This window comes from Passer montanus, unplaced genomic scaffold (assembly GCF_014805655.1).
Source record: "Passer montanus isolate IOZ18808 unplaced genomic scaffold, ASM1480565v1 scaffold50, whole genome shotgun sequence".
NCBI lineage: Eukaryota > Metazoa > Chordata > Aves > Passeriformes > Passeridae > Passer > Passer montanus.
The window spans coordinates 2,346,767-2,359,895 of record NW_024369930.1 but is presented as its reverse complement, the minus strand read 5'-3'; positions in this window follow the sequence as shown (position 1 = coordinate 2,359,895).

The window sequence follows — 13,129 nt, the reverse complement described above, 5'->3', positions numbered from 1 at the left end:
GTGCATGACCCTGGAGAAATGTGTAAAGCAGAAGTCTGATGAGGGGTGGCTGAGGAAGCCTGGAGAAAAGGAGGCTCAAGAGGGACCTTGTCACTCTGTACAACTGCCTGAAAAGAGGTTGTAGAAAGAGGTTGTGGGGTTCAGTTCTTCTCATGAGTAGTAAGTAATAGAACAAGTGGAAATGGCCTCAAGTTGCACCAGGGAAGGTTTAGATGAGAAATTAGAAATATTTCCTCATGGAAGGGGTTGTCAGTGCTGGAACAGACAGCCCAGTGAAGTGGTTGAGTCACCATACCTGGAGGTATTCAAAAGACATGTAGATATGGCACTTAGGAACATGTTTTATTGGTGGTCTTGGCAGTGCTGGGTTAGCAGTTGAGCTACATAATCTTAAACGTCTTTTCTAACCTAAATTATTCTGTAGTTCTATGATAATTAATGTCACATACCAAAGTACTGCTTTCTTCCTGGCTTGTAATACCTTCTTTATGTCTGTGTTTTACATAGGGAAGGAGGGGGTAATCTTGCTGAGTAGTTCTCATACCATTTGCTGGTGCAGGACTGACTAGAGACAGCCTGATCTCAATTTCTAATTTCAGGGGTAAAAGTGGTCTTATTGGAGTCTGCACCAGATGAAATGCAAGATCCAGCCCATTGCAAGTGAGATGAATTGTTTTGTTTTATACAAAACATTTGATAAAATGTTTTTATCAAATATTTGAACTTGATAAAATTTATATTGCAAAAACTTTGTGACCTACATCCAACAGCCATATAATCTGTTTTGTTGTCACCCTTGTGTTTGTTCATATTTGAGTAAGCATGCTGGATGTGATAGCAAAACCTTCTCTATTTGATGACTGTTTATGCTTTTCTCATTATTGTCAGATTTGAGGAAAGCATTCATTCTAATTCTAGGCATTAAACAGGGCTGTATGCATTTTCACACTTGGGTTTTTTGATACTGCAGTTAAACCAACAATAATTTTAGGATAACTTGATATTGAAACCTGGAGTCCAGAACAATAAAAATTCTCCCAGTGAATACGAAGAAAAATATTTTATAACAAAGAGTAGTCTAAAACTTCTTCCATGGTGCTGATTTTGCTTGGTGTAAAGTTGATTTTCTCCAGAGTAGCTAGTATGGGGCTTTGCTTTGGGGTTATGTTGAAAACAGTGTCGATAACACAGGGAAGTTTTAGTTGTTGGTAAGCAGAGCTTACACTGTGGCACTATATGGAAACCAAGTAGTTTGGTTCACAAACATTCTGCATTCATTCTAATATCATTAATATGTTTCTGAGTTTCAAAGGAAAATGAATTTTTTTTGTTCATTAATCACTGTGTTATATTTCACAGTATAATGTAAAAGTGTTCATTGTAAATCTCATATTGTTGTTGTGACACTATTGTCAGAAAACCATAAATGTCAGTCATCTTGCTGGAGAACACCCTCAATTATAAATGTTAAACTGTGGTATGTTCTGAACTTGTAAAAAATATAACTTCTAAGAACAGTCTTATACAAATAACATATGTTTTATAATGTTGAAATTGACAGTGTTTTTGTACAACCTTGTCTATTTTCTACCAAATCCCTAATCTATTTTAACTTACTTTATTCCATCCCTTCCACTGACTTGAGGCATATACAGTTCTTTCTTGAAGCCAAACATATATATTTTTTTTTCTTCTTTAACCTCCTAAAACAGACAATTTTCTCAATTTGAAATTGACAGTGTTTTTGTACAACCTTGTCTATTTTCTACCAAATCCCTAATCTATTTTAACTTACTTTATTCCATCCCTTCCACTGACTTGAGGCATATACAGTTCTTTCTTGAAGCCAAATATATTTTTTTTTTCTTCTTTAACCTCCTAAACCAGACAATTTTCTCATGTTTTTTCACCCTGTGAGATACATTCTTATGCCAGTAAATGCTTTTCTAAATGTAAGGGTGGGCCTCTCCTTAAATCTAGTCTCTTGCAACTTTATAAGACTAAAAAAAAAGGTACATTGACCATGGAGAGGCACTGTCTGTTTTGGTAACAGAATAATCATAGCAAACCACTGCCATCCAAATGGAATTAAGTTGTCTCAGCATCTCATATTTACCTAATCCATCTAACCTAATTAACCAGGTGGTTACAAAAGATACATTGCAGAGATATTGCTGAGATTTTACTGCAATATTCCTGAAAAAGAATGTGTGTTGTCGTGCCATCCAGCCACAGATGCTACTTTTGGAAGTTCAACAGGGTAGGCTGAACTTCAGTAGGAAGGTTGTATTTGTCTCCCTTTTTTGGAGCACAGTTGTTGCTGTTCCCATTCTGCATTTGGTGAGATGTTCATCGACTGCCTATGAAAAAAGGGTTTCCTTTTTTCTTACCCAGTTGTAGTCAATGGGCATAGACCTCCACAAAATGGTTCATCCTATCCTAAAATATGGGTTCTTGAGATGGCATTGGTATCCTCTTTGATTTGCTTTGTAAACTAGTAGTAAATACAAATAACTTAGAAGGAATACTGGGCAGGGGGATAGACAAAAAGTAAGAATGAACAATTATAGAGCAAAAATAAGAAAAGAACAGGAATGTAAATATCAAGGAGGAAGGCTATGCATGTGGAAATAAAGACATGCATATTGTTTTCATTACATATTGTACAAGGAAAAAAAAACTTTTTAAAAGGAAATAGGTGAGGAAAAGTAAAGTGAATCAGGAAAGCAGGAATATGAGGAAGAAAAAAATCATTATGAAGATGAGACAGTAAAGGGAAGAAAAACTGTGTGCTGATAAGGAAGACATGCCAGTAAGTAGGAGAGTTCATGAAGAGGAAAAAGAGGAATGAGCTCACCAAGAGAGGTACGGTCTGCACATATGCACTTGTCCACTTAGTTTTAAAAGATGGCAAAAAGAATGGCAAGGAGAAGTCAAGTCTGTTATGCCAGGGGTGCACAGCAGAGGCTGCCCCGGCTTTGCCATGTGCTGGATCAGAGCCAGGTGGCTCCTTTGGCTGGGGTCAGACCCATCTGCTCTGCTCTGCCCCTAAGCAGAGATGATTAGTTCAGGTAACAAAGGCCACAGAGCTCCTGGCTTAGGGGCACAAGACCCAAGCCTTGTGTTCAGGGAGAAGGCAGAGCTCCCTCCTGTATAACACAGTACACCTCAGTCTGGTAAGACAACTTCTGCTACACATTTTACACCAGCTGCAAAAATGATGTAAGGAAAATTTGAATCTTTTGTATGCTAATACTTTCTAAGGAGGGAAGTTAGTGGGATAGATGGTAGACTTTATGCCAAGTAGCCTTAAGAAATAATAAAATAGCAAATAAATATTTATAATATTCCTTCTTCAATAAAGCCTGAAGACATATATGTTCTCTCATTTTTCATGATTTATTAAAAATCTTTAATTGGTTGTTCTTAAAAAATTCCATTTTGACTTTTAAAGTGAAAAGTCAAAAGATAAAAGCATCTGTAGCTAAATTTCCACATCTGATCTGCCCATGTCTCTATAATTCAAATGAAGGAATGGATTGAAAAAGTTGCATTTCAACTTCTGCTCTCATTTCAGCAGCAGGTGAGATTTTTATATTGTTGTATTTGAAAGGATAAAGTAAAACGTTTGCATTTGCCCATAGTATCTATGGGCAAATTCTTTCCGGAATCATGTGCCATTAAGCTATATAAATAATAATGATGTAATTTATTTATATGGGTTAATGCCTCAACAGTCCAAACTATTTTAGAAGCCATAATATATCACTATGGTAATGTTAAGCCCCCTTGTTATAATTGGATCTGTACAGTCTCCATTCCATGCAAAGCAACAAAGGGCAGCTCTGCACACACCCTCCAAATGTTGGAATTAATTGTGTTGTAGACTTCATATTGCACTTGCAGATGTTATTAATTACTGCTACTCTCTGTTTAATAGCTGTTTCTATAGTAACTGATTTTTTAATAGGGTGTGAAGGGAAGTAAGTTGAGTAGTTGTTTTATTTGTTGGGTTTTTTCTTCCTACAAGGAGGACAAAGGCAATTTGACTAAATATACACCTGTATAAATATATATATGTATATGTATAAATACCCAAACTCTAAGCAGTGCAAGAAGTGCAAGATAAACAAAAAGTAATGACACAGAGGAACCTGAATGTCTTCAGAAGATATCAAGCTACTTAAATGATCAATTACTTAAGTTAACAATCTTCTCTCACTTGATCCTTTTAAGTTAGTGATTTTTGGCACAATCTAGAAAGTGAAGTGAAAATTCATGCAATGCAAGCAAACACAGATCTATGTCTGTGTCCAGCATCACAGATTTGCTAGATACAAACATACTACCAATGATGCTGGTCTAGGATTAAAAGGCTTAAAACATACATCTCTATGAAGACTTAATAATAAATTTAATATCTTATGTGAATTATAAATTAACCAGGACTGTGTAACCTGCATTTGAAATATAGTTTTTTGCACCCACTGCCCAGCATGTTTACAAGAACAGAGCAAAGTATGTAGTGTATCAGCTAATACACCAAGTGTCTATTAAGTCATCTCTAAAATCTGTCTTCATTCAACACATGCTTTTGGTTAAGAAGTATTCTAAAAACAAGTAAAATGTCCTGGTAACCGGAGATGTGGATAGTTTAATATTTACTCCCTACACATATCAGAAAATAAATTGAAAATAAAGATTCATAAGTAAAATTACTGATAAATTAAAAATTGTTGTCTCTTGAAACTACCAGGGGTAAACAAAGTAAGATTTATTTTGATATTTCAAGATGATACACTGAAATAACAGAAATATTTCCTTTTAAAGTATAGCATTTATCATATTCTTAAAATATCATATGAAAACTGTAACAATCTGAGCTTATATCCATCAATAGCTATGATAGAAAACATGACTATAAATGTCCAGTTTTCCCTCCCTTGAGTACAGAAAACCTTTTGTCCGCTTTGAAATGCAGATGACTGACTCCAGGAGTACCACAAGAATTTTTCTTTTCTGTGGAAGCTTACTGCCCATGTGCACCCATCTGTCCTGTGGGAGTGAAATATAACTTTTTGAATTAGATCAGCATTTGTGATCTAATGCACTGAAGGAATCCTGGGTTCACAGTTTAAGCAGGTCAGTCATGCCCATTTTGTGACTGATCTTCAGAAGGGCACACAGCACCTCAGCTGGTGTATGCATTAGCAGCCCAGGGTTTGAAATTGTCATCAAAACATCTACATAGAGCACATAATAAATAAAAATAACTCATGGTATAATAAATCAATTAATCATTAAAATAGAGTAATAAAAAAGAGAGGGATCTCAGTGTCTAAGAGGATAAAGCTGGACTGAGAGTTTTCCTTTTATAACATAAATCAGTGTTTTGAAATCCTCATAGGACCTGAGCATGTTCTGCCTCCCACGCGACGTTTTGCATCAGAAATCCTCTTTGAGGAGAGGTTGCTCTCTGTAAGAGGCTGCTGCTGTTTCCTCATCTGCTGTCTTGGACTGGCTGCCCAGGCACTGTCCTTGAGGCCAGCTGAGCCCCAGCCTGCCTGGTGTCCTGCAGAGGAGTCACCACCACCCCTTCAGAGGCTGACTGAGACCAGCCGGAGGTGCCTGCTAAGAAAAAGCAGCAGCTGTGCTAGATGTGATCAGTAATCCCTGGAAATAAAGTTTCTTTGTTTCTTTTTCACCTTGGAAACTTCCTTTGCCCTTGACTAGGCCTTTCTTCTGGCCAGTCTCCTGAGGTCTGTTTTTCAGGCGTGAAAAGAGATGAGAGGAAGATCATTTTTTGAAAACATGAGAAGTCTATGGGAGACATCAAGTGGAGGACATAACCTTGAAAGTACAGGGGTAAAGGAGGCAGAAAACCTAATGCAGGGTCAGAAAACTGAAAGGAAAAGGATTAATTAAAATATACTAAAGGAGTTTTGAAGATGAAAAAGGAATATAAGTGCTAAGTATTTTCCTTTGTAACAGAAGCTATGCTGAAAATCAACAGGGAAAGCATGGCTTTTATTTGGGAAGCAATTTGCATATTAATTTTGTGATAGCATTATGTAATAGTATATAAGACAGATTGGGTAAATAGAGGCTGTGACCAAACATTTCAGCTTCTTCCCCATGTCTATTGAAAATAAAAACTGGCAGAATGTCACACTGTAGGATTGTCCTTGATTTGTTTCCAGTAGAACATTAATTGATGTATTCCCATGTTTTGATATGTGATTTACAAGCTCAATAACTCGAAGGGTGATTACAGCCAGGCAGGCAATCTGGATGCCAAGCCTCATTTCAGTGAACTGTCCTGGATATTTCACTCTGAAAATCATGGCTTTCTGAATGTGTGGGAAACAATATTAAGCAGTGGCAATCAACAGTGCAGTTTTCTGTTGGTGTAGCAGGAGGGATTATTTTGAAATAGCTAGTGCATCTGTTTGGTAGCTATTTTTCTCTCTTGAACTGGAAAAATCTACAATGTTTCAAACAAAATGCTGACAAAATACCCAGAAATGTAGAAATTTTTGCAAATTACATTTTTTATTAAAAAAAAAAAAAAACAAACAAAAAAAACACCAAAAAACCAAACAAAAAAACAAAACAACCTGGTGGTTTTTCTTTTTCAAAACAACCAAAAGGAATGAAGAAGAACATGTACAACCAGTAAAAAATTAATTTAAAAAATTCTTCCCATAGCTTGTTTTGAAAAACTCTTGGCAACCCAGAAATTCTAAGCTGTAGTTTCATTCCAATACAATCTACAGTTACTCAACAGTGACCCCTAAATACCAAGGCTGTAATGATAATGGTGAAAAATAAAAACTCATTATTCTATTACTCTGTGTTGCTAAAATATCATCAATCCATTTCATGTTTCATCTCATTTTTTAATATGGTTTCATTTGGTGAAATCTGCTTAACAGAAAAAAAGCTTGTTTTTTAAATAACTCTATTGTTAAATAAGTAATAGAGAACTTGTGTTTCAAAAAGAAAGTGAAGTGGTTGTGTGATGTAAGTTTATTTGAATGAAAGCTTTAAGGGTTAATATTTTAGCTCACACATCAAAACAAGCTAGGAGATGGCATAAGAATTGAGGAGCAGAGTACCAGAGGATGGATACAGCTCACTATAACTTTGCAGAATGAAAACTGGCACATATTACCCAAAAATCTGTGGAAGCAACCATCAGCAGTAAATTTGTGATATCAAAATATTTACTATATTAAACCAAAAAATGATAATTTATCATTTTTTACATTGAACCTTCTGTCTGAAAACTGTGGGTATGAAGATTATGCTTTATCCTGTGTTTAGGAGTGCATCATTGACCTCTTTCCAGCTGTGGGATAAGTTGGCATTTCACTGGATGCTGTGCCAGTGCCTTTCAGCATCCTCTTGGCATTTGTTGAAGTTGCTGTTTTGGGAGCCTGATTTACTAACACCTTTTGCAATAAGTGAAACTGCCTCTGTGCAGGAGGAAGATCAAGCCTATTATTCTTGTTATACAAACTCATTTAATTCATTCCTCATCACAGCTCCTCATGACTGATTTTTCTTAATTTTAATTATATAAGAATATATATATATATTCTTATATAATAAGAATGCTTATTCTTATTATATATACTTTCTTCTTTTTCATCTGTTGCTTCATCTGTTGCACTAGAAAGTGAAGCACGCCTGACTCTGTGGTCAGGTGAGAAGAGTGGCCTTGCCTCAGGCTTTTCAGTCCAACAGGAAACATGTTTTGATGTAGAAGCAAAGTGGCTTCTTAGCAGCTGAAAGAACTCATGAGAGTATAAATAAGGAAAAATAAATGGAAAGCAGGAATAAATTTTTGGTGTGGCAAGAAGAAGGGGATAATTCAAAAGAGGTCAAGTTTTGAAGGCAAGGTTTATAGGAAGAAGTTGAGCCTCTGCTGATATTTGGGGAGAGAAATGAGACCAGAAAGTTTGCAAGAGGAAAGAGGAAATTGTATGTTTCTCTCATAATTATAGTAAGCATATTGTTGTGTCTGAGAAATGAAGTGGCCATCATTCCAGGTATTTCACTGGCCACCAGATGTCTTTGAACCTCTTTTTCCAGAGATGAGAATGGGTCTAGAAATATGGCTTCAGCCTTACGTACACCAAAGGTCCATCTTCCCAAAAGCAAAGTTTTCTTTTGTCTGTATCTAGGTCAGTAGATGACAATGCAAATAATCCAGGAAATAATCCTGTGTTTTGGAGTTTCTTGCCAGCTAGGGATGATTAATTAATTTCTTCTCAATTTTGCTATACAAAATGAGATGCTAGAAGTTAGCAAAACATGCTCTGAAAAAGCAGTGTTGCTGAGGTCAAAAAACTGAAGAATAAAGTAACAGTTACAAAAACTATCACTGATTTAAAGCAAGCATCAGAAGTTTCACTGCTTTCACAAAGGAGCAAAGCAGACACATCATGCAATACCATTAAGGAAAAAAATGATAGAAGTATGATTATATCACAGTTATGACATGGCCCTTAAGTAAAAAGATATTTTTTTGTGTGTTTCTAGCCTCATTTCTATAGATTCTAGATTTTGAAGGCAATATGAGACAGAAAAAAATTATAAAATACAATATGGTTTTTCATGGGCTTATTCTTGATTGTGCTGGATTAAGATTCTATTTTATTTTTATTTCCTGGAAAAAGGAAATGAAATACATCTAATCTACTTAGACTCTTACAACACATCTGATACAATTCCACAAGGAAAATTATTAGCTAAATAGAGAAGTCAGGGATTAGCACAAGAATTCTAAAATTAGTAAGGAATAGACTTAAAAGAGAAAAAGTGAAATGTTGAAGCAAACTGTTGATTAGAAAATTGTCTTGGAAAGTATATTAGAGACTTATTTCATCTAAAATTTACATTAGTAATCTTGGCTCATGGTATGTGGTTGATCTGTTAAAATTTAATGATGACACAAAGGAATTGGCACTATAGGGGAGGGTCAAACTTCATACGGGATGAAAAAGATGAATGATGATGGCAATAACAGAGTAAGAAGAAAATGATGACTTAAGGGACTAATAGGAAAAAATTACTTGCTGCTCATGTTGGTTGTTTACACAATTACTATGATTCATTAATATTACATAGATACAAGATAACCAAATATGATCCTGTAATCTGGTTGTGTTCCCTTGTATGGCTTTTATATTTTTGTTGTTTTCTGTTCCTCTGTATGGTTTCCTTCAGGGGAGGTTTAGATTAAATATTAGGAAAAATTTCTTCACTGAAAGGATGGTCAGTGAGGGGGAGAAATTGCCATTCTTGGAAGTGTTCAAAAAAATTGCAGATGTGGCACTCAAGGACACATTTTAGTGATGAATATGGTGGTGCTACATTGATATTTGCACACAATGGTCTTAGAAGTCTTTTCCAATTTAAATTATTCTGTGATCCTTTAAAGCACTTAACTTTGGGCTGAGTGTGAAAAAGTGTGATTTTGAACCCCGTTTCTTACATCCCCATGCATCTATAACCTGTGAGAGCCCATCCTGATTATGGAATACCCTTCTGGCCAGCCATGTGAAACAAATAAATTCAGACTGGAACAAGGTCTAAGCAGGGTTCCTGGGACTAAATGTACTTTGCTTTTACAAGCTGGGAGCAGACAGAAGAGAAAGAAGACACATTTTAGCTAATGAATAATGCTGGTACAAGGATAAACAGGCACAAATCAGCCGTGGTTATATGTGAAGAGGAAAATCAAGACCATCAGATCAGTGACAATCTATAAGGGCCGAAAGGGAACATTTGTTTCTAGCTCATGAAACAGAAATAGCAGTGCCCCTTTACCCAGATCAGTTTCTCAATTTTTATTTTCGCATTTCCCTTAACATCAGTAACACCAATCTTCACTAACAGGTTACTTTGCTAAGCCTATCCAGGCTGTAGAAATTAAGCATCATTGCTGTTTCCGATTTTGCATTTGCTGTTCCCTGACTGCCCTCCAGTTTCTGTGTTTATGATCTTTTTCTCTGTGTTAGTTCACCCTATAATAGTTTCTGTCTGCTTCCTCACATGCCTTTCTCCTTTTGCTGCATGATAATTTTATGCAACTGGATATTATTGATTTTATTTTTATTTCCTTTTTATTCCTTTTCTTCTTTTTTAGCCAAACTTTGCACCAAAGCAGTTGAAACATCACTTCATGCTTTAAAAAGTGACTCTATTGCAAGATTATCTGTCATCATCATCTATAGCAGCCTTAAAATGTACAAAACAGAATGCATATAACTTTCTGGACTGATACAAGCAATAGATCTTTTAAATTTCTTTTTCTCTGTTATCCTATTATTTAACTATAGCAGTGACTCAACATTCAATTTATTTGACAAAAAAAGAAGTGCTCTGAAACTTTCTTCTTCAAGTATGCCAGCCCATATTGAGCCTACAAAACCCAAATATCCCATTCCCCCTTAGATCCAACATAGAGAAACTAATCCTTGTTTGCTCTTTGTAACTTCTGATACTTGCTTAAAAACAAGAGAGATACTGTAAACCACCTCTTCAAACTGGCTCTTAACAGGACAAAATGTCTCTAAGATTAGTTGTTTAGTCCCTTTATCCTGATTTCTTCTAGCAAAACAATTTAAAAAATTGACTTTCAAATAGTTAAATTACCATTACTGCTATTTTGGGACAAGGCGGTTTGGTGCACTCTAAGACTGGGTCATCTCCAGGGCTGTGTAAGCAAAAGTTGCTTGAAAATCAGCCATAAATTGTTAGGTTTTTCAGACTGAAGTCAAAATGTTAAACTTGGTGATATCAGATACAATCTCTGTCTTTATTTATAGCTAATATACAAATTTATGCAAACCCAGATAAAGAGGATTTTTCTTTTTGCTTCACAAGGATTAGATGGCCAGAGAGGAACTGCATGCTTGCTGTTAACACATCGTGAGTTGAAAATTGTCAATAACTCAGCCCTTGTCAGAGCAAGGTCTCTGCTCAGAAAAACAATGAGGACATAGACACTTCCCTTCAGAACGGGTTTTCATATCTGGTTTTGTTCCAGGTAGGCGTGAAATCCTAATCCTTCTAAATGTTCCACATAAATAAAGCAGTAAATTTGAGCCAGCTAAACAGTAGTTTGATTTTAAATCTGAAATCTTAACACTGGTAATAAATGCAAATGCAGTACTAAAGCAGTTATCACAATTGGATTAAATTTTCTAATTGCTTTGAACATTTTGCTGAAAAAAAGGAGGAATATCTTTTAGAATATGTATAATATTTATTTTCAATACTTCACTCCATGCTCTAATTGCTTTGAACATTTTGCTGAAAAAAAAGGAGGAGTATCGTTTAGAATGTGTGTAACACTTATTTTCAATACTTCACTCCATGTTCTATTTCTACAAGAGTTGAAATAAAATCCAAATGATTTTGCACAAGACTTATGTAACTGCAAAATTACCTAAATATCTTTATTTAAATGAAACAATTAAAAAAAATCTTAATTTGATCACAGAGCTTAGGCCTTTTTCTGTTTTTGGTTTTTTGTCAGTGAACCTCCCAAGTCCAATATACCCTCAGCTCTTTCTCTGAAATGACCTTTGATGGTGATTTATGGAAGAAATGAAGCTACCTCTAGCCTTCTGCAGGTAGAACACACCCAATAAACTCAAGATCCTGAACTCAAAGGAAGAAAAAATGAGCTGAGAAAATAGGAAACTAACCACTGCCATCAACAACAAAAAAATACAGAGGGACGTCCGTTTATCATCAAAAACTGCAAAACCTGTTACTGCAGGTTTTCACCCAAATAAGAGGTGTGCTGTTGTTCAGGCTGGAACTTCTTTGTGATATTAAGTCTTCAGGGCAGGATACCTATGAAGAGAATTGAGGAACATCTGTGCATTGTCCTTCTGCTGCTGCAGATGGTGGGTTTGGAGGTGGTGGAAAAGCCATCACAGTGTGGAAGGAAGAGAACTTAAGAAATTTATGGGTTTTGCCAAAGTCAAGGCCAAAGGAGGAAAGTAGTTCAAGAAAGACTGAAATCTAACCTGTAATTTACGCAGCTTCAGTGCCACGAAAGTGAGTGTCTAATGTTTTGGTTTTCCTTGTTGCTTCCTCTTTTTTTCTACTTTATTTCTCTTATTTGCTTCTACACTGGAATTATTATTTTTTTGACAGCTTGAGTCAATTTCCCAAAGGAAAAATAAAGAATAATATAGGATAAAATTTGTAAAGACATAATAAAATAATCCTGAAAATGTTTTGTCTCACAAGCAAAAAGCATTTCATTTAGTGGAAATCCCATAAAAATTCATCAGTTTTGGAATTTATTGTATTTGACTTTTTGTTTTCCTTAAGGTTTAAAGTGGCAGGCTATGTGGATCTCTGAACCCTAATCCTAAGGGTCCTTGAAGGCTGAGGTTGAGGTCCCCAGCATTGTGGGTGGCACAGACTGGGGGGAGGGAGCAATGCTGATGCAAATGTCACACTCCCCGTGGCATGACTTTTTCAGCCCCAGTGTCCCTGGAGCTGTAGGCCTGTGGAACTCTGAACCCTAACCCTAATGGCAACTGGGGGCCAAGACTGAGGTGCTAAAGACCATGGCTGGCCCAGGTAAGAAAGGTTTGGAGGGAGCAATGTTAGTGCAATATCCCTGTTAGTGGTCACCACATATATCTGAGAGGTACTAACTCATAAAAAATAAATCCTAATAAAAACTGAAATGAATAGTTGATGTATCTAAATATTATAGGATAGACAAAGGTTGTTACCTGTAAGAAAAAAGCTCATTAAGAAGACCACAGAGGGCTGTATTTATTGAGATAAAGATTTGATATGCTGAACAATGTAGTTATTATTAATAATCATAAAACAATTTGAGCTGGAAGGGGAATTTAGGATCATCTAGTCCAACTTCCCTGCCATGTGCAGGGGCACCTCCCACTTCGTCAGGCTGCTCAAAGATCCATTCAATCTGTCCTTAAATAATTCCAGAGTTGGCCATTGACCACCTCTCTTGGAAACAGGGGCCAGCAATACTCTGTGACAGAGTATTGCTATCCTCATAGTAGATAATTCTTTCCTTATGTCCAATATAAATCTACCCTCTTCCACTTTAGAACCATCA